This window comes from Corvus kubaryi, unplaced genomic scaffold, assembly GCF_017639235.1.
Source record: "Corvus kubaryi isolate FWS band 111438036 unplaced genomic scaffold, C.kubaryi_AGA036_p1.0 66, whole genome shotgun sequence".
NCBI lineage: Eukaryota > Metazoa > Chordata > Aves > Passeriformes > Corvidae > Corvus > Corvus kubaryi.
This window is the reverse complement of record NW_024582054.1, coordinates 32,428,432-32,454,728: the sequence shown is the minus strand read 5'-3', so window position 1 is coordinate 32,454,728 and position 26,297 is coordinate 32,428,432. Positions and strand designations below refer to the sequence as shown.

At 45.2% G+C, this 26,297-nt stretch overlaps 1 long non-coding RNA gene across 8 annotated transcripts in view; it reads left to right on the top strand.

The window, feature by feature from the left end:
• LOC121673836 overlaps positions 1-25,238 on the top strand; it is a 100,151-nt gene extending 74,913 nt beyond the window's left edge. For 2 of the 8 annotated variants that reach the window (XR_006019333.1, XR_006019328.1), the window contains 5 exons: positions 2,764-3,054; positions 8,031-8,208; positions 9,847-9,890; positions 10,895-11,078; positions 19,709-25,238. This is a non-coding gene — a long non-coding RNA (uncharacterized LOC121673836). Of the gene's footprint in view, positions 1-2,763; positions 3,055-6,176; positions 6,341-8,030; positions 8,209-9,846; positions 9,922-10,894; positions 11,079-19,708 lie in introns of all 8 variants that reach the window. The other 6 variants (XR_006019335.1, XR_006019332.1, XR_006019331.1 and 3 more) reach the window with 5 other exon arrangements.
• The last annotated feature ends 1,059 nt before the right edge of the window (positions 25,239-26,297 follow it).

The following is a 26,297-nucleotide window of genomic DNA, read 5'->3' as shown; positions in this document are numbered from 1 at the left end:
AGGAAGGAAGGAAGGAAGGAAGGAAGGAAGGAAGGAAGGAAGGAAGGGAGGAAGGAAGGGAGGAAGGAAGGGAGAAAGGAAGGGAGAAAGGAAGGGAGGAAGGAAGGGAGAAAGGAAGGGAGAAAGGAAGGGAGAAAGGAAGGGAGAAAGAAAGAGAGAAAGAGAGAAAGAAAGAAAGAAAGAAAGAAAGAAAGAAAGAGACAGACAAAGGATGCCATTAAAATCAAACAGCAAGCAAAAAGCACCATAGTTAATGCCCTTAAAGACTGTCTTTAAAATATTCTTTAAAAACTAGGTTAGAAAGTGGAAAAAGAAGTCCGAATAACATAATAGTTCAAAAGTAGCATAGAGCAGCCCAGCTCTGCCGTCGGGTTCCCAAAATCCGTGCAGCCTGTGCAACACCTCCCTCCTGGGCAGCAGTGATTTTGGGAACCCGATACTCGGGGCTTTAGAAACTTTAGAGGCATGAGAAGCTGTGTGCGGAGGTGTGGCTTAGTAATTGCTCACCTTTTTTTGTGCAAACACAAAACCACCGCCCAGGCCAGGAGGCTCCGGTGTGTGGTGGGAGCAGGTGTGGATGCTGGAGGGGGCCCGCTGGGAATGCAGCGTGGGAAAGGAGGGACACACGGCACAGCCTGCTCGGATCGGCCTGGCAGCCCCACTCTGCTCCATCCTTGTACGATATTCAGCACCTTTCTTTCACATTTTTAACTTTTTTCTCAATGTTTTGTAGTGTTTGGACAACATTCTTGAGCCCATGGTGTGACCCTTGGGGATGGTCCTGTGCAGGGCCAGGAGTTGGACTCGGTGATCCTTGTGAGTCCCAGCTCAGCAGATTCTGTGATTCTGTTTTGCTCTGGAGAGAAACTGATCCCTCTTGGCTTCAGCTAGGGAGGGACCAGGATCAAATACTCAGCAGAAAGACACAAATCTGGGTCTCCCCAAGCAGCTGAACACACTGATTTCCCATCTACTGCCTTGGAGGTAGAGATCTTCCAGCTCAGGCTCAAAACACCATTTATTTTGTATAAATAGGTTAATATTCACCAGACCTGAGAGATGCTTGAAGCTGTAGAGGTCAAGGAGGAACTGAGCAGGACCTATCTCTGAGGAGCAATGAGTTATTTGGGTACCACCATGTGAGGAATTCCAGCTAAATCCTTGGGGTGAAACAAGGAGCAACCTTCAACTGCAAATCAGAGCTGGTCTTATCTTGACACAAGAAATAATAACTGAGATATGTATGCAGGGGTGGAATAAGGAAAGTGGATTTGGAAGGACACAGTCCATTTTAAGAATCTACCATCACAAAATAAATAAAGTCACAGTTAAGGTAATGGCAAAACTTGCAATTTAATATTAAAAAATCAATTATAAAGATAAGAAATACGTATGAAAAATAATAGTTTCCTCCAAATGGCAAAAATTACTGGAGTGAGTTGTTTGTAGCAAGAAAATTTGTACTTTCCCCAGCATGTGTGGGTGGGTTTTGTTGAACAGTGGAAATCCAGTTAAGCAAACAGGTGCAGAGATCTGCATTTCCCATTGCATCCTAACTTCTCATTATCACACCAGCAATTAATATTTTGGATCTCCTGATGATCAGAAGGCAGTTGACAAGGATGACTTAATCAGCCATTGCAGCACCTTGAGGGGGTTGATATTAGCAGGGACACTTGGCTGAAAAGGAGGAAAGGATTCCCAGATATCATATGGCATTCCATGAGCACGAGGGACAGCATCCTCCCAGTGGCCTCATCAGATGTGCCACACATTTAATGAGAATTCCTCAGGGGAGATGTTAAAAACACCAGTGGGATGTCTGAATTCCTTCTCCTTTAGCCCAACCTTCACCTACATGGGGAAGAGGTGATGGTGGGCAACAGCCACCACATGACTGGAAACTGTGATCATTTTCCTGATTTTTTTACTAGCTATGATAAAAACCCGCAACAACTGCAAGTGGTAAAAATGAATGTATTATACAGTCATAGGAGCACAGAAGGGACCTTAAAGATCATCTGGTTCCTACCTCCAGCCATGGGGTTCCACTAGACCATGTTTCTCCAAGCTCCATCCAACCTCGAACCTTTCCAGGGATGGGGCAGCCACAGCTTCTCTGGGCAACCTCTACCAGGGCCTCCCCACCCTCACAGGGAAGAATTTCTTTCTGATATTTAACCTAAACCTACCCTTCACTCTGAAGCCATTCCCCCTTGTCCCATCCCTCCATACTCTTGCAAAAATTCTCTCCCCATCTTTCTGAGACAGAATTTTGCAGACTGGTAAATTTGTGAAAAACAGCAAAGGTGATTGGTGTAAATCAGACAACTCCTGCTCCTGCAGAATTGCTGAAGGTGCCTGGGAAGATGTTACAGTGGGGATACTGCAACACGTGTACGTGGCCTCAACGAGGCCAGTGGAAAAGAAATATATATGGACTGATTCTTGGTGGATGTTTCAGAGATGTTTATTTCTCCAGCCGCATGGCCGGGGCTCTGCCAAGGAACTGCTCAATCACAGGACCCGAGGGTCCTTGCCCATGCAGGGGAACAAAAAACAACTGATGGGGAACGAGGCTGACCAGGGAAACCCCGTGACTCCCCCCAGGGCCCCTCTCCCAGGACCACATGGCAGGGGGGAAGGGACCCCAACCGGAAGAGGCCTCAAAGGGCAGGAGGCAGCCTGAATAACTCACCTCAAGGAGACTGACGGCTGCTGCTCTCCTCCTATTTAAGCTGAAAATAATGTTTCCCTTCCCAGCGCTGTCCTGCTTGAAAGTGGAAGGGTCCAGAAGTGCTCTGGTCCAGCTACGGGGTGGTGATGAACAAGATGAGAGCTTGGACACATCTGCTCCAGCATGGAGCAGGGAATTACTGCTCTTCCCCACTGACATGAAGTCAAGCAGAGAAAGAACTGGGAGCCAACAGCCACAGGACCAGGACTTTCACCTCGGATGAATCATCAGGCTCAAGTCAAAAGCTCACCAGGTGAAAGAGTTGTAAAAGTGGAGGTTCCCACAGACCAAAAAGCTCTGTTGTGGAGTAGGATTGGGTGAGTCCTGTTGGTTTCAGCCACTCAGATGAGACTCCATGTCCGCAGTTTTGCCCACCAGATGTGGCTGACCTTGCACAGCAAAGCCAGGCAGCAACAAGAGGTGCTTGGGGCTACAGCCCAGCTCAGCAGCAGGTGCCCTGTGAATAGTTATGTGTCTTCCACCTCTCCACTGCACCACATCCACCACAGCCTGGCCCCAGCCTGCTCACCAGCAAGGTCAAAAGTGTCTAGGACAATCTGCCAGATGGACAATGGTACTGTAGAGCCTCTGCTTCCTCGGGGAAGCAGCCTGAAATGGCAGGAATATGTACAGGAAAGGATGCCTCATTAGTTAACATCAAAAATTCCTCTGAAATAATAATTTTTAACTCACTGCCAGTCAAATTAAATTCAGACATGCCTGTAGTAACATTTGGATCTGCGGGAAGAATTGTTGTTCAATTAAAAGAGAAGCCAAACACCATTAAAGTAGAAATGTATACAGCAAGTACAGTGGAATTCCACCTGCTCGTTCCAGATGTTTGCAGTCACTCACACATCTAAAGGCTCAGTAAATAGAGCTAATGATGCTTCAGAATAACTTAATACCAGTTCCTGCACCCCTTAAAAACAGAGCTGCTCAAGCAGGGTTAGAAGAAGGGATGTTGCTAAAAACCCTGCAAGGATCACACTGCTCTTGTGGCATCCTACAGCCTGAATGGGCTTGGGGATCCAAGACTTGAGCAATTCTCCAGGGATCTGCCCTGAATTCCTGGTTTAGCAAAGGGAAGAATCTGTGGATTAATAAGAAGAACAGAAAGTGGAGCTCAAAAGAAAGGATGGCTCCTATGAATGGGAAGTGCAGCTCTCTGAAATATGTGCTCAAAAGCCAAATATCACCTGTCACTCTCTGTGTTTGCTGCTTCCTGCACCACGGGCAGGTTCCATAAATGTGTTTCCATCCAAGGGTAGCTGCTTTCACAGCTGATTTTAAATTCTCTGAGTAATTTATTTATTACCACTATTGCTCATCGCTACACTTCCTTAGCAGGGCAGCATTGCAGAGCTGGGAGTCTAAACCTTTCCTTGCATGGGAATGGTTCCTGATTGTTAAAGATCATATTCTGAACTTCCAGCAAATGAGGACTTGTGGAAATCATCTGCAATTAAAGGAAAACCATTCAAAGAAGCTCTTTTCCCAGCCTGGGAACTGATGACGTGGGATTCCTACAGACTGATACCCCCAGTCCCCAGTCCCTTCCCAACACACCTTCTGTGTGTTTTCCTTCCTTTTGTGTTCTCCATGAGTTCAGCACAGACATTCCCAACTGGAAAATTACTAAATATTTAGAAAAATTGAGCAGCCCTTGTGCTCCTCCATCAAATTGGTTGAAATTGGGCTGCAGATTTTAAGACTGCAGTTGTTGAGGGAAAAGGCACAGTTCAGCACTGTTTGTGGAAACAAGACTTGTACCTGGAGTCAGAGAGGAGTTTTGACGACTCACCAGGAGATATCACTTCCAGAGCAAAGGACTCTCCACTTGGAAAGCTTTGCCCACTCTTCAGGCTTTAGGGAGCAGTTGAAGAGGGAGTCTTAGCCACTTTATCACATTTCTCCTAGACCTCTTGCCACCAGGATTCTAACTGGGCTCTGCAAAGCCAGAATCCTTCCTACTCCATGTACTCCCAATGTCCTCAGACCATCTCAGGCACACAGATATTATTGTGTTCCACACTTCCTGACTTGGTGCATCTGGATTGTCCCCTGAAATATATCAGGATCCCAATGCCCAAAGAGGACATCAGGATGCCGAGCTGGGAGGGTCTCATGAGGTAGCTGCCCCTCTCCATACAGACACACAAAATACCTTCATCACTGCCTTGGGAAGAGAAAACACTATTTTCTCACCCTGATTTCTTGTGTGCTCCTGACCACAGTCCTGCAAGGACAACCTGGGGCCAGACACAAAGCCCTGAGCTGGGTGGCACTTGGTGGGAGTTGCTGGGACTACTTTGGGCAGAGCAGAGCTAGCAGCCCAGAAAGCAGGAGGAGGAGGAGGAGGAAGGTGGTGTTCCCTTCCCTTCCTCTGCCTCCTCTCCCTCACACACACAGCATTTCCACAGGCTGTGCACAGGGACCAGGATTTGGGCATTAATTAATAGGATTACTTCTTATGAATTTCTTCTTCCCCTTTCTTTAGGATGGTTTCTGAGAGCAGTAGGTTTGACTCCCCTTCGTTAAAGCACCGAGGCTGCATTTGCAGGACCTGGGATGTGGTCCTCACCCCATCAATACCCTCTGATATGGGGCACGTTCCCAAATTAAGAAGAACACAGGATGGCAAATGATCATCCCCCTCAGCCCATAAACTGAGATACCCCCATTACCATAACACATCTCCCACACCCTGAGGCTGCCCCCACACATTGGATACTCCCTGGGCGAAGCAGGATGGGATCCCAGTATCACGCCTGGTGGGTGGTTTGTGTGCACCAATTTCCCCTCTCAAGCGAGATTTTGCCAAAACCTAAGGTTTGAAACCCTCAGCTGTGTGGAGAAGGAGCAGCTGAAGCCAAGGAGGCACCGAGGACCTTTGCTGCTGCTCTCGTCTCAGAATCTCTTTTCTTCATTATTGTAATGCAGCCTTTCATGTGATTTCTCTATGTAACCGATAATGTTCTTGAGCTTGCATTTCACAGGAAAGGTTATTTTTGAAAAGAATAAAGAAAATCCTTATCAACCTACATGCTTGTTGTAGGAATGCCAACTCTCTTATAAGTGCAGGTCCATCCATTCCTTTATTTTGATGTAAAAAAATCTCCTGGCCTGCAACTACAACATGTAAGAGGCATTGCAGGCAGAACTTGATCTCATCTCACTCTGAAGACAGCAGTGCCTTTCTCCCCCAGAATAAATCCCAAACAAGCCCCCCTCCTGCTCCCAGCTTAACTGGCAGCTTCAGCAACAAGAGATAAACTTCAACCTACGTTTCCTTTCCAAGCTTAGTTGTTCATTACTTTTTTCCTCCCACACCTGCCTTGATCCCCTGCAAGAAGCAATTACCCAAATGATATTGTGGCTGGGGATAACTAAATACCCCTCCTGATACAAGGCAGTGATATCACCGTGACTTCCACAGGTCTCAACAGATTTTATACAGCATGCCTCAAAAAAAAAAAGGCCCTCCTCCAAAGCAGTCTTTGAACCTACCCCCCGTTATAAGCACAGCTTGCAGAAAGGAAAGAGAAAATGGCAAAATCTCATGCCTGGAGCATTTGGACCAAGTGCAAAGCCCTAAGAAAGGTAAAACACCCAGCTGTTTGACAGTTCATAAATGCTGCAGAGCCCCTGTCCTTCTTTAAGATTATTGGAGGATGAAGAAGAGGTTCAAATTCTCAGACTTTCATTCAGGACAAACACCTCCCACCCACAAAAGTCACATTTCTGGGACAAATGAGCTCCCAATCAGGAAGTGTTTTTTAAATAACCCTCTATTTGCTCACATTGTCGGAAGATCAGCATCAGATTAATCTCCAGATCAGTGGGGGGAATCCAGGTGTCATTGGGCAAAGACCATTCACCAGAAACTCCACATGGCAAAGTCTACCCTGGAGGGAACTGGAAGGGACCATAGAATCATGGAATGTTTGGGGTTGGAAGGGATCTTCAAGACCATCCAGTTCCAAGCCCCTGCCACGGGCAGGGACACCTTCCACTGGATCAGGCTGCTCAGAGTCCCAAAGATGTAAAAAAGGGGTCTGGTGTGGGGTATCATCACTTATGGCTACAGATCTGAGCTGCCAATCCGTAGCAGAAGCAGGGGGGTGAGTGGGAAAAACGCAAAATCTGCTGAAGGGCCAAGGCATAGATTTTCTGTAATTAGCAGCTGATGCCCATTGATTTTTGAAATAGCAACTCTTTAAAATAAAACAGGTTGCACAATGGTCACGCCGGCCAGGGAAATGTGCCCAAGGTCTGCTTCAGTGACAGACAACAGTGCCACCAGCACAGCACGGAGTAGCACTGATGTGTGCACCCAACGGAGCGGGGACTGCCTCCCAAACCCCTTTTACTCCAGACCAATTTGTGTAAATAAACGCCAACATTTCTAAGGCTTGATTGACTTAAGTCAGTGAGAAGGTCTCTGCTGACTCCACTGGGCTCCAGATAAGGTTCTTCAGTTCAGTAGCTTCCAAAATGCATCTGCTTTTCTGATTTAGTGCTATTGTTTGATGCAGGTCGAAACCAAATGAGCCTTAATTAGCTTCAAACTGAGTTCCCTGTGTTTACAACATCCTGGTTTACAGTTCTGTGCTCCGTTCAGGTATGCACATTGCCAATCAGCTGGGAACCCTGGCTGCTCTTAAAATACCTGTTTGTCTCACAGTCTCTCACTGACTACAAAACCATATTTCTAAATTCTCACATAATCAAAGGTACACTAAAAATAGAGGAAATTCTCGCATATCAGGACAAGAAAAAAAATGCACGCAACTTCTTTGCTCACTGATGCAACCAAAACACCCAGGAGTTATTATAATGTGCATTCCCTTGACAGAGACTTTTATTTCATGCAAATTACTATGATTAAGATTCGAATGCTTTTTTTCCATTTTCGCACGTTACTTAATCAATGTGAAGTACTGTGTAAAAATTGCATCTCTTCATAACAGTGATTTTGACCAAGTCAAGTGTTGCTGCTAGAATCCTAATCCAGACTTGTGATTCAATTATCATTTAGAGACTTTCTAAATTCAAATTAAGTTTACAAAAAAAAAAAAAAAAAGAAGAAGTTAATATCAATATGGATCATTTGTAGGTTTTATCAAAGCAGCTTCCTGTTGCAAGGGAATGCAAAACATGTTGGATTCTTTCTGTTTCATTTATTTCTTTAACTAAACGTGAAAAATATACAGCACTGCACAGAATGTGAGCATTAAAATGTGTACCTTGGGACACTTCTTGCTCATATTGCATTGTTTATATTTTATAGGCAGCCATCCTGAGAGCTTGAGAGAATGTTTAAGCTCTGGATGTGGGCATCTGATTGAAGGAATGTTACCACAACTTCATGAATTGCCTGTTCTTCAGCTGAGTCCCAGAAATTCACCTCATAACCGAGGCTGGGTGTCTGCTTCAGTCCTCAGAGCTACAACTACCTAAAAAGCCAGGTAAAATCTGTTAAAAACCTCCCTCCTCTTGGTGGTCTGTATTAAAATTTAGATGGAATATGCATGTACGTGATGCAAGCTGCCCATGAACAGCAATAACCTCATTACTTCCTGTGTTCTCACACAGTCAGTAAATATTTCATGTTTTTTGAGGGGATAAATTCACAGTGGGCTGCTCATGGGTGTGAAGGTCAGTAATAACTACGACCTCTTCCACATTCATGGAATCATGGAATGGATTGGGTTGGAAGGGACCTTAAAGGTCAGCTTATTCCAACCCCCTGCCATGGGCAGGGACACCTTCCACTATCCCAGGTTGCTCCAAGCCCTGTCCAACCTGGGCTTGGACACTTCCACATAAGCAATTCATGCAACTTGGCATTGAAATTCCTCCCTCAAAGCCAGCAGTGCTGGTAGCAAGCACTTTTGGGAAATAAACCTCCAGCTACTCAACATAAAGAATCCAACCAGTGGAGGAGTTGCTACATCCCTTGGCCCCAGAGATAACACAAACTATTCTGGAGAGCATTAGTCTGGAGTGCTTAATATAATGCCTCTAGATTTCAGAGGTTAGCTAGAAAATTACATTTGCATTAATGTTTTGGCTAATTATTCTCCTACAGCCACCTAGAAAGGTTACCTGGTCTTTCAAATCTGGTGTGTATCTAGTATGCTGGCAATTTCCCTTCCTTTTCATTCCTCACAGGACAGAAATTAGACATTGTCATTCCATATTATCTGTGACATGTTGACATTATAATTTAAAAGAATGCAGCAGTCCTGAACAGCTGGAGGGTAATCCTGAACAATCCTTGACAGTTTCCTTTGGAGGATGAATGCCCCTCCCTGGAGAACTGCACAGTCTCTTATTTTAAACTAACAGCTAATTTTAGACAGTTTGCCCTCTCAGAAATGCGTGCCACAGAGACTTCTCTACATGGTGAACAGCAGTGACCAGAGATAAGCACCCACACAGAAAAAAGAGAGAGCTCTGAAATAGATTTTCCCTCTTCTAAGAGACATGACTTGTTTGCTGTATTGCCTGATGGAGCCAAGGAGGGACTCTCATTGCTGAGCCAGCCCCCCCTCGTGCTGTGCTGAGCTGAAAGCTTCTTGGATCCCACACACACTTTGGGGCTGCTGCTGTTTGCTGCTCCTCAGAGACTTGAGGGAATTGGGTTAAGCAGAAGGGATTTTTCCCCCCACCTACCCAACAGGCTCAGCACACTGGGATTGAAGGTCCTTACTCCTGGAAGGGAGAAGGAAGCACATCTGCAGCAGGGTCACGCATTACCTCTGTCTCTCGCAGGTCTTGGGTGTGCAGAGAGATGGAGGCACAAGCCAGAAAGCACCTTGTGGAGGGTGGAAAACAGCCTCGTATGGCTTTGTCTTTTGGGTTGTTGGGAGAATGAAGGAATGGGACCTGGGGATTCTCCTCCTGCTGTGCCCACGGAACAGAGCTCCGTCTCTCCTGCCCTTCTGCAACTGTGGTGTGGCCTTGAGGATGGGTTCAAACACTCCCTACCAATCAGTGCTTGTGTCTTTAGCCAGTAATACCTTGATTTTTTTCTTTCCATCCTTGTTTTTTTAAATTTTTCTTTCTTTCTTTTCTCTTTCTCTCTTTCTTCCCCCCAAAAGTCCTGACTTCACATCATCGTGCTCCTAGGACATCCCAGCCAAAGGTACACTGCTTGCAGATCAGACATCAGCCAGGTGACCCATTTGTCAGACCTGTGGGGTATTTTGGGTTCAGCTCAAGGGCAGCAAAAACTGCTGAAATTATTCTTGCTTTATTGTGTATCGTGTGGCCTGAACAGGAGCAGATCTGGCTTGCAGGAGTCATGGCAAGGACAAGCAGGAAGCACAGCAGGAATGCCTCTCTGTTATCAGGGGAGCTGGAGGCACTGCCCACACAGAAGGGAGCTCTCCCAAAAAGCTGCTTCATGCTCTGAAGCTCTTTTCTCTCCTGGGTACAACAGCAAGAGCAGAGAAGGACTGAAGGGATAAATACTTTTGTGCCATGAACTGAGCAAAGCCCCCTCTGCTCAAATAGGTTCAAGGCTGGGTCAGAGCTGATTTGCTCAACCACATTTTCTCTAGATTTGCATCAGTGTGGTCAGCCTGGTCACTGATGATGGAATTCTGCTTTGCTGGGACCACTGAGAGGCTTCATGCTGGCTCTGGTGGGGCTGTGGTTCAGCCTTTAATGTGTACAAGGTTTTCTCCATGCTGCACAGCTCCTCTGGGGAACAGTTCTGTCTTTTCTGAGTAGGAATCACTGCTGGCTGCAGAATAAAACTGTCTGGACCTGGGCTATGCTGGATAATGTGCCCTGCGATGTCAAAGGGAAAATCACCACTGGTTTCAAGGACAACAGCTTATGGTGCCTTCTTCAGCTCTCTGTCATTCAGGAGTTTGCCTCATGGTTCCTACCAGTTAAACATTTCTATCAAATGAGGATAGTGTTCCAAAGAGGAAAGTCTGACAGAAAAAAACCCAGGAAGATTTCCTGGTTCTTTTTTCTCTAATTAAGAATGATTCCCCTCAGCTCTCAAGAATCTAATCTGGCTGTTACCCTTTTCAAGAACAGAATAGTTTCCTTGCAGAATTTAGAGCAGCAAGCTTAAAAATCCAGGTTTTGGACTGAGGAGGTTTTAAAAACAATTTCACTGTCATTATTCTGTAGCTGGATGAGCCAACAAGCCGTGCAAAAGAAAACCCTGTGAATGTAAAGAGACTGAGTGGAGTGATAAAAACCCATCTCTGCAAGATCTGTGTGAGGAGGACTTGGTCACAAGAGTGATGCTGCTCCTGTGAAGAAACATTTGCAGGCTCCAACCCCCAATAACACACGTGGAGCAGCTGAGCAGGTAATACCCAGGGTGCTGCCTTGGGGCCCACAGGGGCGGGAGATGAAGCTGCTCCAACACTTGTCTGTGTGCAGGCACTCGAGTGAACACGTAAAATGTGTGTGCCAGAGCTGAAGGGCTTGTGGGGCTCAGGTGTTTGCACCTGATAAAAAGCCTGGACAAGTGTTGTGAGAGTGTGGAAGCCTGAAGAGGAGAAGTCAAAAATCATTCTCTTTCCCTGACAGATTCATTGCCCTAAAGACCAGAATCTGAACTGTATTTTCCACTGAGGTCCAGGTACACCCCAGCTAAGAGGGGACCCAAAGAGCAATTTTCCTGTACATGGAGGAGACAGTGAAGGAAATTCATTTTACTGGCTCTTCCAAACTCATTCTCAAGCAGTTGTTAGAAATGTGAGCTCAGCCAGTTGCGTCTCCAGAAAGAATGAGATAAAATACAATAAAATAGCTTAGCTGAGTTTTTAAACCCTGATATCCCTATTGATTTTCCATGGAAAGCAGACAGTGATGAATAGTAACAGCACAGTGCCTTCAGGTTGGTTTTCTTGTGCTGAGATGCAGAATGTGTTTAAACAAGTCCAGCTTTACTAGAAATGGTCCTCTGGAGCACAAGTCACTCCTTGTGCATCACAGTCCCTCAGATCAACTCCCTTCCCCATTATCCTCCTCTAACTATGGAGTTGACACAATTTTGTTTAAAAACCTTGGATGTGACCCAGGGGATACAGTGGAAAACCATGAGCAAACCAAGGTTTGGGTAAGCCTTGCAAACTCTGCTCTTTAAATGACCTTGAAATCCTCTCCTAATTTCACACAAGTCTTTACAAAACATTCCTGGGACAGCCTGGTGGGGAGAAAGGGCACTGGGTGGAAGAATGGCTCATGGGAAACATAAGAACATTCCTGCCTGAGAGATCCTGAACCATGACACCCTCAGAGGGTGTCCAGCAGATCTTGCAGAACCTCATTCTGCCCTCTCATCCAGTGACAGGAGGCCTCCTGGAGCCAGTGGACCCTGCTAGGAGAGCAGATTGCTCATGTGAGGCTTGTTCCTGCAGTTTCTAATATCTGAATGTGCAATGAGAGACATGGACAATTGTGGCCCCAAATACCTGTCCCCAAACCAAGGCTGGTACTAGTCGGGAAGGAAAAAACTTTATCTCCCCATAGTCTCCACTCTTCCCCAGGGATGGAGCTATTTTTTTCTGTGGAAATGCATTCTAACATGCCTTTGAAGAAGTCCTCTCCTGACTTGCTTCATCTGCTGGCAAAAGAATCCATCCCTATCCACCCAGGACAGAAAGAAAACATAAAAAACGCCTCCTTATTTTCTTTCCCATTCGCACATTTTCAATCAAAACAGATTTATGCAAGCTATACTGAATGTGCCACAAATCTCTTTGCATGGTTAAAGTTGATTAATTGGGGTCGGAAGTGAGAATTAAAAAATGGCAGCAGCTCACAAAGCACAAATAGCCTCTCCCGGGCCTTGCGGATGATGGAGCACAAGCGGAGGTGCCGGAGCTGGTTCTGCCTGGAGGAGAACCGCCTCCTTCACCTTGGGTTAAACACTCAAGAGCAAAGCTGGGGTTTGGGGGGAGGAGGCTGCCCTCAAAATAATGTGTGTATAATCCTCAAGATAATCAATTTCTTACAGATGTTTTGTAAACTTTCGTGTTCGAGAGCGCAAGCCATAGTACTTTCTAAATCCCTAGGGGTTGTACTTGATATCCATTTGTTATTTCCTAATGCTATTCAATCTTTTTTTTCCCCCCCCGACTTTTTTCTTTTTCGAAGCTTGCAGCAATAAGCCTGAGCCTTACGCCGGCAGTTGCCACCGCTTCTGCCATTCCGCAGTGAACTTTGTGCGTGTTTTCATATTCCTTTTCTTACCCTCCCGATAAAAGCATTATCAGGGAAATTCAAAAGCAAGCAGAAAACTGGCATAGCTAATTTAGGCTAATTAGTATGGCAGAAGCTGAGTCTTCTACTTCAGAGGTTCCCATGCCCTCCCATGTCTCCACCTGATCGCCTTGTCCAGCAGCAAACCCAGGAGGCAGCTCCAATTATATCATAACCTCTTCAAACACCAAGCCACTCAAGCTAATTTTATCCTATTAAACAGACTGAAGGATTCAGAAGAAAGGTTCTCCCCCAAAAGCTTCAATTACCAGTGTCCCTGATTACCATCTTTACAATCCTATATGCTACAGTTAAATATTTTTTTGCTTAGTGTTGCTTTCTTGATTTAGATGAAAAGCGAGTATTAAGAGCATGTCTTTTTAACTCAAGCAAGTGACATTCATAAAAAAAGAAAAAAAAAAGAAAAAAACCGGAGCCTCTCTTGTTATTAGCGTGTTTAATCAAAGTCAAGTTTAGAACCGTTCAAAGACAATGTAATTGGGGAAATGTAAACATCCCCTCACATCCGGTGGCATTTAAAGCAGCCACAGGTAACTGCCAGGAACAGCAGTGATGGCCAAAAGTATCAGGGCTAGAAGAACAAAAAAAAAAATATAATAATAAAGAAAACAGCAGGATCTCCTTAGGAAAGGAAATGTCGAATGGTGCTGGGATTAAATCCCATGTCACTAATCAGCAATAAGGACAGAAAACAGCCCCCAAGGTGCTGGGCTGCTCCATCCTTCCTTGCACCAGCATGGGGTGGCCCTGAGCACACAGTCACCCCTGGCCAAACACACTCACCTGGGTCACAGATGTGCCTGGGCTCTCTGCCTGTGCCCCAGTCCTGAGGTGGCCTCCAGCCTTCACTCTCCATCCCTGTGACTCCCCTCATCTGAGAGCCAGGAGCTCCCTGGAGAACCAGCTCCCCATTTTCCTGGTCAGTGCTCCTCCCAGGGGGCTGCAGCCTTGGCTGATGACTCCAGGTGCTGCTACAATTCAAATAATCCAGGCTATTATTTTTAACAACAGAGGGGAAAATGGGGAAAAAAATATATGTCACCTGAGCATCAAATTAACCCTCTTCTGAGCACTGAACCTGGGGGAAGTGCAGGTAATAGCAGTACCTGTTGGGACAGCATTTAAATGGAAACAACACCAGGATATGGATCACCTGGGAACTTCAGCAGCACAAATAATAGCAAAAACACATCTCACTTTTTTAGAAAGAAACTTGCTCTTCACCTTCCCCAAGTAGACTAATTTTGCTTATTCCTCCTCTTCCACTGACAGTAATTGTTTCAAGCACACTCAGAACTTAATTTGGAGTTCTCACAATTCTTTTCTTTTGGGTCATCCCATCTTGTTAGCTCCCATCACTAGCTGGTGGCATTTGGGGGTTGGATTTCACTTCTGATCTACTCCTCCTTGAAGCTGAAAATGAGCATTTTTCTTTTCCTCTAGAAACAAATAAACAAACAATTTCTGCCGTTTAACAGAAATTGAATGAGTTTCACCCAATTGCCCACACTTCGGGTGATAGGGAGGTGCCATTGTCTGCAGACAATGATTCTCATGCAAATGAAACAACAACTCAACAAGAATCCTCCGTATCTCTGTTTGGGCCAATTTTCTTAACGTTTCAGCAGAGCTTAATCTGTTGGCAGAAGTGTTTAGGCCCATTAACAGCTAAAGTCACAGAGTCCACAACTCACCCTGCTGACAGTAAACACGGAATTTGAGGAATGGTCTTTAAACAATGGCTAAGCCACAAACCATTTTGTCATCAGATGCTGTGAAAGGCATAGAGGCTGATGATTTTCTTCCTTGGGTTACAGCGATTTGAAAGCCTGGCTTCCCTCCCCCGAATCCCCAGCACCCTCCAGGCTTGAGTTACAGCTGTTTTATTTGCCTTTCCAGCCCTACAGCTGTGGGACGGGTGTTGCAGGTGTGCTGCCCACAAATGACTCATTCCAGGGCTTCGTATTATTTATTTATGTTGGCTGCCTTGGAAGCCAGGGCCGCCCTCTGCTCACCACTGGCCAAACACAGGACAACACCACGCTCTGTGTCCTGCAGGGCAGATTCCTGGATTTAATTGTGCTCAGGGAATGCTATGCCCAGGTCCTTGCCTATCAATCCCCATTGAAGAGGGATTGGAACTTTAAGGTGTCTTCCAATCCAAACCATTCCATGACTCTGTTTCTGTGGAAAAGAGAAAATTTATCGCGGGGAGGGGAAATAAACGGTGATTTCCAAATAATAAAGTGCTAAATAAAATCCATAAAGCTTAAACCCTGGCAACAGGTACGGGTATGAGGATAAGGATGCTGGGGCTTCTCACCCATGTTTCCCAGTGAGAAGCTCTACTGGGCAGCGCCAAAGGAAGTCCCTTTGAAACCCACTGCCTGAATGGCACCTGAGTTTATCCCCTTTCCCTGGGGAAAGAACCACAGTCAAAGTGATGGCAGATGGCTGCACCCCAAAAGAGTTTTTCAAACTTCCCTGGACGTGTTTGGAAAACACAACTCCCTGCCTTCCAGGCATTTTTCTGGTTTCTTCCAAGGACAAACCAAAGAACAGGAGGGGAAGAGAGGAATGAGGATCAGGGCAGGTATGGAATGTTCTAACTGCATATCCAGATATCCCGTACTTTGATTTGTTCAGGCTGCATTCAAACTGTGTTGCAACCGCCGCTGCCATGAGGAGTCCCCATCATCATTATCAGGGAATGAGAAGGAAGGGAAAAAAAAGATGGAGTGGGAGAGACTTGGTTGTGCCTGGAATGCAACGTTAGGCACCAGCATGGAGAGCTCTTCATCATTCCACAGCTCTGGAATGCCCACATTTCCCTCCTCCACCTCTGACATTCATTGCCATTAAGGGCAGGTGAGAACACGAGGTTATTTTGGTATGGTGGCTTCTGAGCAACACTTTGACAATTCATTGCCCCAGCCTTGGTACAGATTGGTCCAAAGCCACCAAAACACGTTTCTTCCCAGTTAATTAATTAAGTAGCAGACAAGATTCTGTGTTTTGCTGGAATATAAGTGAAATGAAATGAAATGAAGGTAAGAGAAAAGAAAAAAATAGTAATATAAAATAGACTTATTTTTTTAAAAAAGTAAAAATAAGAAGGCTTGTGGTCAAATTTTTCTGTCCTTTCAGTTTTTTAAATAAATGCTACAGTCCTTCATGGAAATGTTTTTAAATTCAAAGGTATCAGTCAGCCCATTAAACCATGTTATTCCGTAATGCCAGACTTGTTTCATTTACATCTTTAGATCCTCATGGTTACAGTGACATGGTTGCCAACTGCAAATTAAATGGGGGAGGAAAGGTTTGTGAGGCTTTTTTTTACAGATGGCAATTGGGAACAACTCTGGTGCTGCCAGTACCAAGCTCTAGGGGTGAGAACAGAAATTGATTTTTCCATAGATTCTTCTGTACAATTCTGAGTGACATGGTTCCAAACACCCACACCTGTCTGAGGAGGTAGCTGCTGGGTGTGGTGGTGGCTGGTGGCACAAAAACACACCTCAGCTCCTCGTGTGTGCCACTATCCCACCTTTCAGCCCCTCATACAAGCATTTAACTACAGCTCCAGCTTTCCCCTGACTCCACACTCAAGCTGACGTGAACAGATGGAGAGGCTGGGCAGGAATTATATGAATGAGAGTTGGAAGCACAAGGAAAGGATGAAAACTAAGAGTTTAGCATGGAGCAGAGACCTTTATCAGCAGCACCAGGACCACGGGGATGTATTTTGCCTGGAGAGTGTGACAGCAGCACTCCATGAAGTTCACTTTTTACTGGGCTGAAAGCTCTTTTCTCTATTTTTAACATACTACAGAGCCCTTATAAGTCTCAAAATACCAACCAGAAATACCCCTTGGTAACAAAGTGGAGTGTATGCAGCAACCAAGCCTTTCGATCTACACGGCAGCATCAAAGAGGGGATCTAATAAAATTTTAAAAGGGAACAAGCCATAAAACTCAGATCAAAGACTCTGAATCGTTTTGCTTATTTCTGACAGACCTGAACATTTCTTGGGAGAGTTTCTTCTAAAAGAAATAAATAAATCACCCTCCTAAAGCTACAGCAGGGCATTCCCCCATACATGCACATAAATACACACACACACACTTGTGTCACACTTGTGTACATGGATAAAATGTCCACGGTAAATCACTTTGCAAGACTTGATTTTTCAAGACCCTGTCCAGGATATCCTGATGGGGAGGAGGTCCCAGGAGTGTGGTGGGACAGGGGCCCCCTATGCCAGGCTGGCCAAAATGAGGAGGCACAGCAGTCACATCTGGCTTAGCAAGACATTTATAAGTTACTGATTTCAGGGTGTACAGCAGAGATATTGAATGAACCATGAAATTTAATTTATTAGAATTATCAGAGAGACAAGAAAAATTTGACTTGTATTGAGCATGCAAGGATATACCATCTAATTTGGAAGTTTTCACCCCCCTTTTAGAAATTCAAAAGATGTCACAGTTTTCCTTTTTTTGGGGGCATGTATAGATTGAAGCTGGATATTTTGCTGGAAAAGTATTTCTTCTTCTGGGTTTTATCAGAAGTGAAAATGATCTCGGCATTCGTGGCTTAGTCCTGGCTAATCAGAACGTGCAATCAGAGACATCACATCGTGTTCCTGCCTGCAAGTGAAGCCAGAATTAAAGCATCTGGGTGTTCCAGGCGCCTTTGGTGGGTACCAGAACCCTCTGTCCATGGACGAGGTTCTCTGCTGCAAAGTGAGACAGAGATAGGCTCAAAACTCACCTCTTCAGGAACAAGGTGGCATCACAAGCATGGGGTTTTCAGCCAAGTTCTCTATGGGGTGTTAGGAGCTCCTTTTGAGCTGCCAAAAACCATCCACTCAAACTTTGCAAGCCCAAATGTTCACCCCAAACTTGAGCGTGGCCTGAATCAAGCAATGAAAGTTAATCGGCGTCATTAAATCTGTCAGAGCAGCAGGTTATTAAAATTACCACCATTCACTCTTGGAAATGGGAACAAAAAATTATGCCCTGGCTTTCTGAGCGTGTTTGTCTTGTTTTCCCACACTGCTCATGAATTACTCCAGTATATTACAATGTCCTCTATCCGTCTTCATTAGCATTGTGAACAAATTGTATTGGGCTGTAATGCAGCTTTTTTTTTTTCTTTTTTTTTGTTATTGTACAAACATACACGGTGTACAGAAAATGGGCAATTTAATATGAAAAGAATATTGTGCCTCAGAATTTTTATTTTCTAAACAGTCATTTCAGTTGGGAATTATTGCACGATTTGTGCATAATTTCTCATGGATAGTTATTTAAATATAAATAGGGAAAATATGTAAGTCCATATGGCGGCTATCTACCCTTTCTTGATGCCTCTCCATATTTTTAATAGTGCAATAAACAAAAGATAAAAACATCTCTAAGCCACACACTAGTCAAAAGAAGATAATTGTGCCTCTATGTGTTTATTGTAATTTGAATGTGCTTCAATTAACTTTCCTCAATATTTCCCAGTTCTTTTAAAAGAAACTTAAATTGGTTTTTATTTTGTGAAATTTGTTTTCTGTGCAATAAGAAAAAAAAAGAAAACCACAATGCCTTTGTTTACCTCATTATGGATACATCCTATGCAGGAGTAAAGCTCAAACTCTTTATTCCCAACAACCTTTTTTTTTTTTCCATTCTCACATGCTCCTTATCATACTTTAAGTAAAAATATCAAATTTCTAGTGCTCCTGAGGAAGAGGCAACTGATCATCACCCAATATATCACATATCAAAGTGTGGTAAAACACGAAAATGGCAGAAAAGCAAACTCTTGCACTTTTGCACTGCAGTCACTTTTAAAAGATGACAATTTATTAGCCTTTCCTCCTCTAAATCATCAGGGCCACCAGAACAGAGAGAATGTATCTGGAATGCTTGTTGTAATTAACCTTGAGGCTTTTATTTAAACAAGGTCAAACATTTTAACAGCTTTATAAATCAAGGTTGGGTCCGCGTGGCTCTACAGCACAGGCTAAAGTCAAAATGCACACGGAATACTTATGAAACAGCATTTATTTTTACAGAAAAAAATATCCTGCAGGCTTCAGGGAGACACACCCACAGGCAGAGCCGGCACTGAGGATGGATATCCAGCCCCAGCCCCAGCCCTGACCAAATGCCCCAAGGTGACTGCTGGAATGCTGAAATGTGCTTTTTTTAGCTGCTACCAAGGAGCCCAGCCCAGGTATGGGCAAATTAGGTCATCTGCAAATGAAGTGCATTTTTAATGTGATTGCAAAATTACAGGAGGTAGATTGCAAACATCCCAATATTTGCTGTTCCTCTTCTTAATGTAGTCTGATTTTTATTTACTCTTTCTCCTGCATCAGTCAGGTTTTATTGGAAGGAGAAGGAAGGAGAATATGTGAGTTGAGTAAGATGAACTACTGCCTCATAGTGAACCTTAATCAGTCTCTAAACCACCCTTGGATTCCTCCAGCCATTCTGGGTTATCCCCTCCTTATTAATAAAAAGTGGCCATCAGGAGTAATTTTTTTCAGCATGACGAACACTGATATTTCTATTTTACACTGTAAAAAAAACCAACAGCTTTCAAGTCACCCCTGTTCATAATTTCACTCTCTGTTCAGTGTCAATGTGAAGAATATCACAAGTCACAGAGCCTGACACAGTTCCTTTGCCTGGTGCTCCTCTCCGCAGGCATCCCTCACCAAAAGTCCTCTCTGAAATCAAGGAGATCCACATGGACAACAGATAACCACCCATATGTGTGACCCAGCTTTAAAATAACCAGAATAATTTTCCTAAATGGCTCAGGTAATTTCTCCTCAAATATTTCATGGCTGTGCAATGTCTTTTCTTAGCCCCATGATGTATGAATTACCCAGATCACTCTCCATGTTCGGTCTCCTGAACCTCACATCAGGTTTGCCACAACCATGTCCCAGTGTGAGCTCTGGGTGCCTGAAAACATTGGTGCTGCTGCAATCGGGACCTCCTCCTAAACCTAAACCTCACCCCTGTTACCTGGCCACAGAATATTCTGTCACAGAATCATAGAAGCATTGGATGGATCGGGTTAGAAGGGACCTTAAAGACCACCTCGTTCCAACCCCCAGCTAAAATCACACCCCACCAACAGTGGGGACCGCACTAGGCAAAGAGAGAAACACTTTTCAGCATCTGCGTTCACCATTTTAATTGACTTCTTTCATTTGCTCCCCTCCTTTGCCCTCCAATAGTGAGCATTCTCGCCGCTGTGGTAACCCCCAGGAAAAAAAAACAGAAACAAACCAAACAAAACCAAAACCAACAAACAACAGTTGTGCTAAATGAGATTTTTATGTGTGGGTGTTTAAGTATCCGCGTGAAGCAAATTTCTACCCTCTTCTCATCAAAAAGGGAACGAGACCATGTGAGTGATGTGACCAATTACCGCCGAGCACCCCAGAGCAGCTTCTGAATATTCACGTCCAATTGCTCGTTTGGTGGAACAATTGGTTTGAACAGTTTGAAAAGGCAATGATGTCAAATGTGCGGCGTGATTAAACGCAGCGAAATTACCAGCCGTTCAGCTGGAAAAGAAGCTCTGTTTCCTTCCCAGGGTAATTCTCCTCTCGAATTTTGCTCTGATGGGAGCAGCAAACATCCGGATCTGTCAGGGGGAGAGGTGCCGCTGAGTTTTGGAGGCAGCATGGACCGGGATGCACATGGGAGCTTTGCTAAGGGTGCACCAAGCCAAAAGCTTCCTCTTCACCTTCCTCTTCCTGCAGAACCACACCTCCACCCCAGCGAGAGCAGGGCAGAGGTGTATTTTACAAGCACACCCCGGTGCAAACGTGATTTGAATGAAAGATTTTCAGGGCCAAGTTATCCGTGAGTTGAATTGTCCCGAGAACCAGCAAAGGCTACGTGTGTTCCATCAATACCAGCCCCATTTGGGAGCTTCCTGCACAGGCAAGGAACACCCTAAACCCACAGTCCAGCTGTTTGATTCATGCCTGTTTCTGTCATCACTGAAAATGGCCTGTAGTTATAAAAAATAGACCATTAATTCTGCCATCCTGTTTTAAAAATGCCTCTACCACGTATCACACTTCAGTTCTGTGACTGACTCATACACATCCAAGCATTGGGAGACAGAGCATTTTTTGTTGCAGTACACAGAGCAGTGTGTGCTTCCCAGATGGCAGAAGGGAGCTGGGAGCATCCGTGAGGAGGAAAGAAGTAATGCATCCTGCAGGATCACATCTGCTGAGCCCTCGTCAGGGAGAGGGCCACAGGAGCACTGCCCACCTCCAGCTGCTCAGGTCTGGGCCCACCTCTGGAATCAATTTCTCTCCTCCTGGCCTCCCTTTGGGGAAGGTGATTGTTCACATTATTGTAAAAAAAAACCACCATTTTTTTTCTTAACAAACAACTTCCAGACATTTTGTGAATATGCAAAAGGCTTCTTGATGTAGAAGGCTAAAATGATGAAATAACCTTTATAAAATCCTCCCTGAAACTAGGGAACTTTTTCTTTTCCATCCGTTCTTCCTGTTTCCTACCCAGAGATCCGAACTAATTTTCCTTATCCATAGGCTCCCCCCATGCCCTCAAAAAAAAAAAAAAAAAAAAAAAAAAGAGAGAGAGAGAGAGAGAAGGGGGGAGACTGTATTCACTAATTATACATCCTGAAAAGAATTTGGTTCAGTGTAAGATGATCCTAGTGATATGCTAATCCCTTTTTCTGCTTGGTGCAGCCTGAAGCCTGTGTCTAACATTTTTTTCAACTGTATGACAATAAAAGTTGTGGCAACAAAAGGAATAAATGGGCAGCTAAAGAAGGTATAGCCGAAACACATGGCAGACCAGTTCTCTCCTCTCCTTCTGGCTGCTCTTTTGTGGGCTCTGGTTTGGTATCCTCAAGTCAATAGCCGAAAGCCAGCCACCTTAGCAACTTAGTATGACACCCAAGCCCTCTCTCTTTACATTCATGAATAGTCAGCAAGCAGCAGACAAAATAGAACTAATCTTTTTTGACAGAATTGTTCAATTTTAGAGGAAAGGCTTTTGAGGCACCTTCCATACATTTGCAGAATATGAGACAACAATGGCCACCACCACATTTTGACAAAAGGACGACCAGGGGTGTGAGCGTGCACACGCACCACGGCCGTCAACAGAAAATATTGCAGCCAAGTTCAAGCCACTGCAGGATGTGCCCATTGTTAGGGGGAAGGCTGGCAGGCAAGAAAATAAGTAAATAAATAAATAAATAAATATTTTTAAAAACCCCCAAACTCCATTGTTTTGTTGCCGACTATTAAACATACACATCCCGATAATGTGTGATTAGGGTTATTTGTCTTGATTAGCCCAAGTTAAGAGAGCTGATTAATATCCACTCTCTAATTTCCTGTCATAGGCTGATAACTTCATCCTTTTTTTTCTTTTTTTTTTTTTCTTTTGGACCAATGAATCTTATTGCCAAATGCATTCAATCCCGCAGGTTCTTGCCTGCATTTAAAAGCTGGTTTTGCCATTTCGAAATCCTGTAACGCAGCAGCCACTCACAAGTCCAGGGTGTGTAGGGAAGGGCATTCCCGCTTTTCCCTTCTCTCCTCTCCATTTAATACAAGCCTATCTCTATCTCCAAAGACAGAAAGCAGGGAAGAGGTAACAATAATAATAATAATAATAATAATAATAGTAATGATAATAATAACAATAATAATAAATGCACCCAGTCTGTGGGCAAAACCAGAAGTTAGCAACATGGTCCATGCAGCTGCAACACTGCATTTAAAATTCAGTTTACTCCTAGGAAGAGGGCTAATCCTGCCCCTGTAATTCCCTACAGCCAAAATGTACCCCCCTCCCTGAGTGACAGTGCAATGCAAAGACACTCGCACGCTTATCTTCCCCAACCAGATGGCCGACTTGGATCAATGCACACACGCCACGATCAATGGGAGCGATAAAGAATTAGGAAAACAGTGGTACATGCTCCCAGAAAGCTTGTACACTGCATAATTATTTTATGATTCTACACATGGCTACATGTGATACTGGAGTCAAGAAGGAAAAGGATAATTAGAGAGCCAGAAAGCACCCGTACTGCACTACACACTTTGTCAGTCAGCAGTTCCCACTCGGCTCAACTCACCGCCGTTATCTCCTCTCCTGCCCCCTTGCAAACGAATTTAGGAAATATGTAAAATATGAGGGGGAGGCGGCTTCTGGGTTACCGGGACGGGATACGGGAGATTATCGTGTCCTGTGATACGACAGCAAAAGTTTTTTGTGCGCGGGGTGGGGCAGGACTGTGCGAGCATCGCCTGGGGAGCGGAGCCGGGGGTGGCATCGTGGGGCACCCCGAACCCTTCCAGGGCTTTGTTGGGAGAGGTACACATCCACATCCAGTCACTAAAACACAGCCGCATGGGTTACTCTGTGGGTTTGGGGGTTTTTTCCCCCCCTCCTTTCCTCCCAGCAGCGATTTTGTGATTGGCTCCTTGTATCCAGCCTGCTTTGCCACCACGCTGAAGGGAAGAGAAGGGGAGGGGGCAGGAAAGAGCTGCCCTCCTCCCCCCGCCCCCGCACTGACCGAACGACGCAGAATAACCATCAAAGCGCTGGATGGTCACGACTGCGAATCTGGATGGCAAAGAGCACATGACCGAGATGAGGGAGCAGAACAATGCCAGGCGGAACGCTGCCCTCGGTGGCAAGGCGGGCAGTGAGGAGGAATCACAGCGCCAAGCGCTTCGCAGAAACACCTCGTCACCGCCTGACGCCACCGAGCCGCCAACACGTCCTCGCCCTGCCTGCACCAGTGCAACACCACCCTCTAATTGCTGCTGGGAGCGCAGAGGGGACAAGGAGGTGCGAGGCACCCTTCTCCCCGCGAGTGCCCCCAGGACAGGAGCTTCCTGCTGGCCATCAAGCTGGTGGTGGGACCTGGGCTCGTGGCATGGTGAGAGAGGGGTAGGAAAGTCTCAAAATGGGTTGTGTAGGCTTCACTCACCAATCAGCTGAGGAGCTGGGGGTGTGATGGAGAGCTGGAGCTCTGGGTGGAATGGGGCAGTCACCACTGTCCCTTCTGCAGCTGCAGAGGTGTTGCCTTTGAAGACCATGGTCCAGAGATACCTGCCCAGGTCCTTCTGCAGGGATGTGGCAGAGAGGCTCACCCTGCATCCCCTCATCCCTGTCCCAGCACAAACCAGGGCCAAAAAGCACTTTTGAATGAATAAATGAACAGACACTGCAGTGGTGACGTGTTTGGAAATGTCCATTTTAAACATGAGGTTTTAAATTTGGGGTCTCTCCTGCTGACATTTGACTTGAGTCAAGACCAAAGCCCAGAGCCTTTGTCCTGACATGTGGAGCAAAACATCTCTGACGTGCACTCAAAGTCACCCCAAAATCATCTGCACTTCATTTGTCTCTTACCCTCAACACAGCTCACCGGACAGGCAAAGGCCCATCGAACTGCAGCAGGTTCATGAGTAGAAACCACCACTATGGACCTGTCTGCGAGGCCAGAGAGGTGATCACAGACACCCCACGTGCAACAAGTCACTCACTGAGTTGGTGACTGCAGCTCCAGCCATGAACACACATCTCTGCTGGTGGCATCTGTGAGGAAGGGGAGCTGATGCTTAGAGATGCCTAATCAAGGTGCACTTGCTCAAGGGACCATTTTGATTGGGATTTATAAATCCTGGAGGATTTGTAGTCCTGGCCAGCTGTGCAGGGGATTCCACCTGCTATAACCAGCCTGCTCTGATGGGTGTGTGACCTTTGCTGGTGTAGATGTCACTGTCACAGCAGCATTGTTCCACCTGAGCAGGTGTGCATTGACCAAAGTCTTGGAGAGACAGATCTCTCAAAGAGGTGGACAGTGTGGAAGTCAAGTGCCTGTTTCAGCTTCTTAATCAAAATGTGTCTATGAAAAACAAAATCCAACTTTTTGGACAGACACAAAATTTTTGTTCGTGCTTCTGTTTCTTTTGATACTTTACAGCTATGTATGGAAAACCCCTACAGTATTTCCTTCCTTTTAAAATTGCCATTCTTGGGTAAAAGTTTTATTAAAGATGTATCTCAAATGGAATATTTATCCTAGAAATAAAAAACCCCTCAGTTTTAGTTCTCAAAGTTCTTCCCCTTTTTTATGGTCAAATAAAGATAGGCGCATCAGATAGAAAAGGGAATTATTTCCAAAATTTCTCATGAGAAATAATTGCTTCTGCTAATCATTGTTTCCACAAAGAAAAGGTTCTTTAGTGACACAGGTTCTGCCTTTGGAGTTGGCATCATACTGGGTAACAGCGTAATTAGAAATGGAGAGATGTAATAACTCTCCAGGTTGGAACTGATCTGTACGAGATCAGTTTTGCCTCACTTGGAGATGGACTATCCATTTCTGGAGTGCAATTTAATTACTTCTGCGGTAGCAGGTGGTAAGTTCTGCATCTCCCCTGACTGGTACAGTGCCTCTTCTCCTCAGCCCAGTTCCCTGCACCCTTGCTATGTCCATCCTCTTCCTTGCTGGGTCTGTCTCTCTTGTTTGGTATTTTCCGGCTGTAGCAGCGACAATGGACAAATTCCACCATTTCTTGGGGCAAGAGAAACCTGGAGCCACAGCTGAAGCCAAAGAAAGCACATTGCCATACAGAAGAGGGGATTTTTTACAACCTTCTGCGTATTAGGCAGTCTTTCTAACACAGAATTAAATAACCTGACAGATGCCTTAAATTTTGGCAGCTGCTTTGGTTCCCTTAGGACAGGCAGGGATGACTAGAAGATGTGGGATACCTCGGCCATGTCTGCTTTCTCTTGGTCAGACTGCTGCCAGAGGTTTTAAATATCACAAATATCAAGACATTGTCTCTAGAACAGCTGGATTATCATGCTTTTTTAACACCCCAGTGTTTTTGTCTTCTGGTGGGGCTGGTCCTTGCCATTCATGGCATAACTTGAAGCTCCCATAACATGGCCTCTGCTCTGGAGCAAGGCTGGAAGTGCAATTGCGCGTCCTGTCATGAAAGAGGGTGTGAAAACAACCTGAGATCAGCCCAAAAGCAATCCCACCACAGAGCAGCTCATGAACCCATCCCTGCTGTGGGTCCTTCCTGGGATGGGAGCACATCCAGCTCCATGTGGAGAGCCCCCTGATAAGGAACACCTCAGGGTGGCTTCTATGAAGAGATTCCTGCAAACCTGTTTCACAAAGTTATGGAATCATAGAATCCCAGAATGGTTTGGGTTGGAAGGGAGCTTCAAGACCACCTGTTTCCAG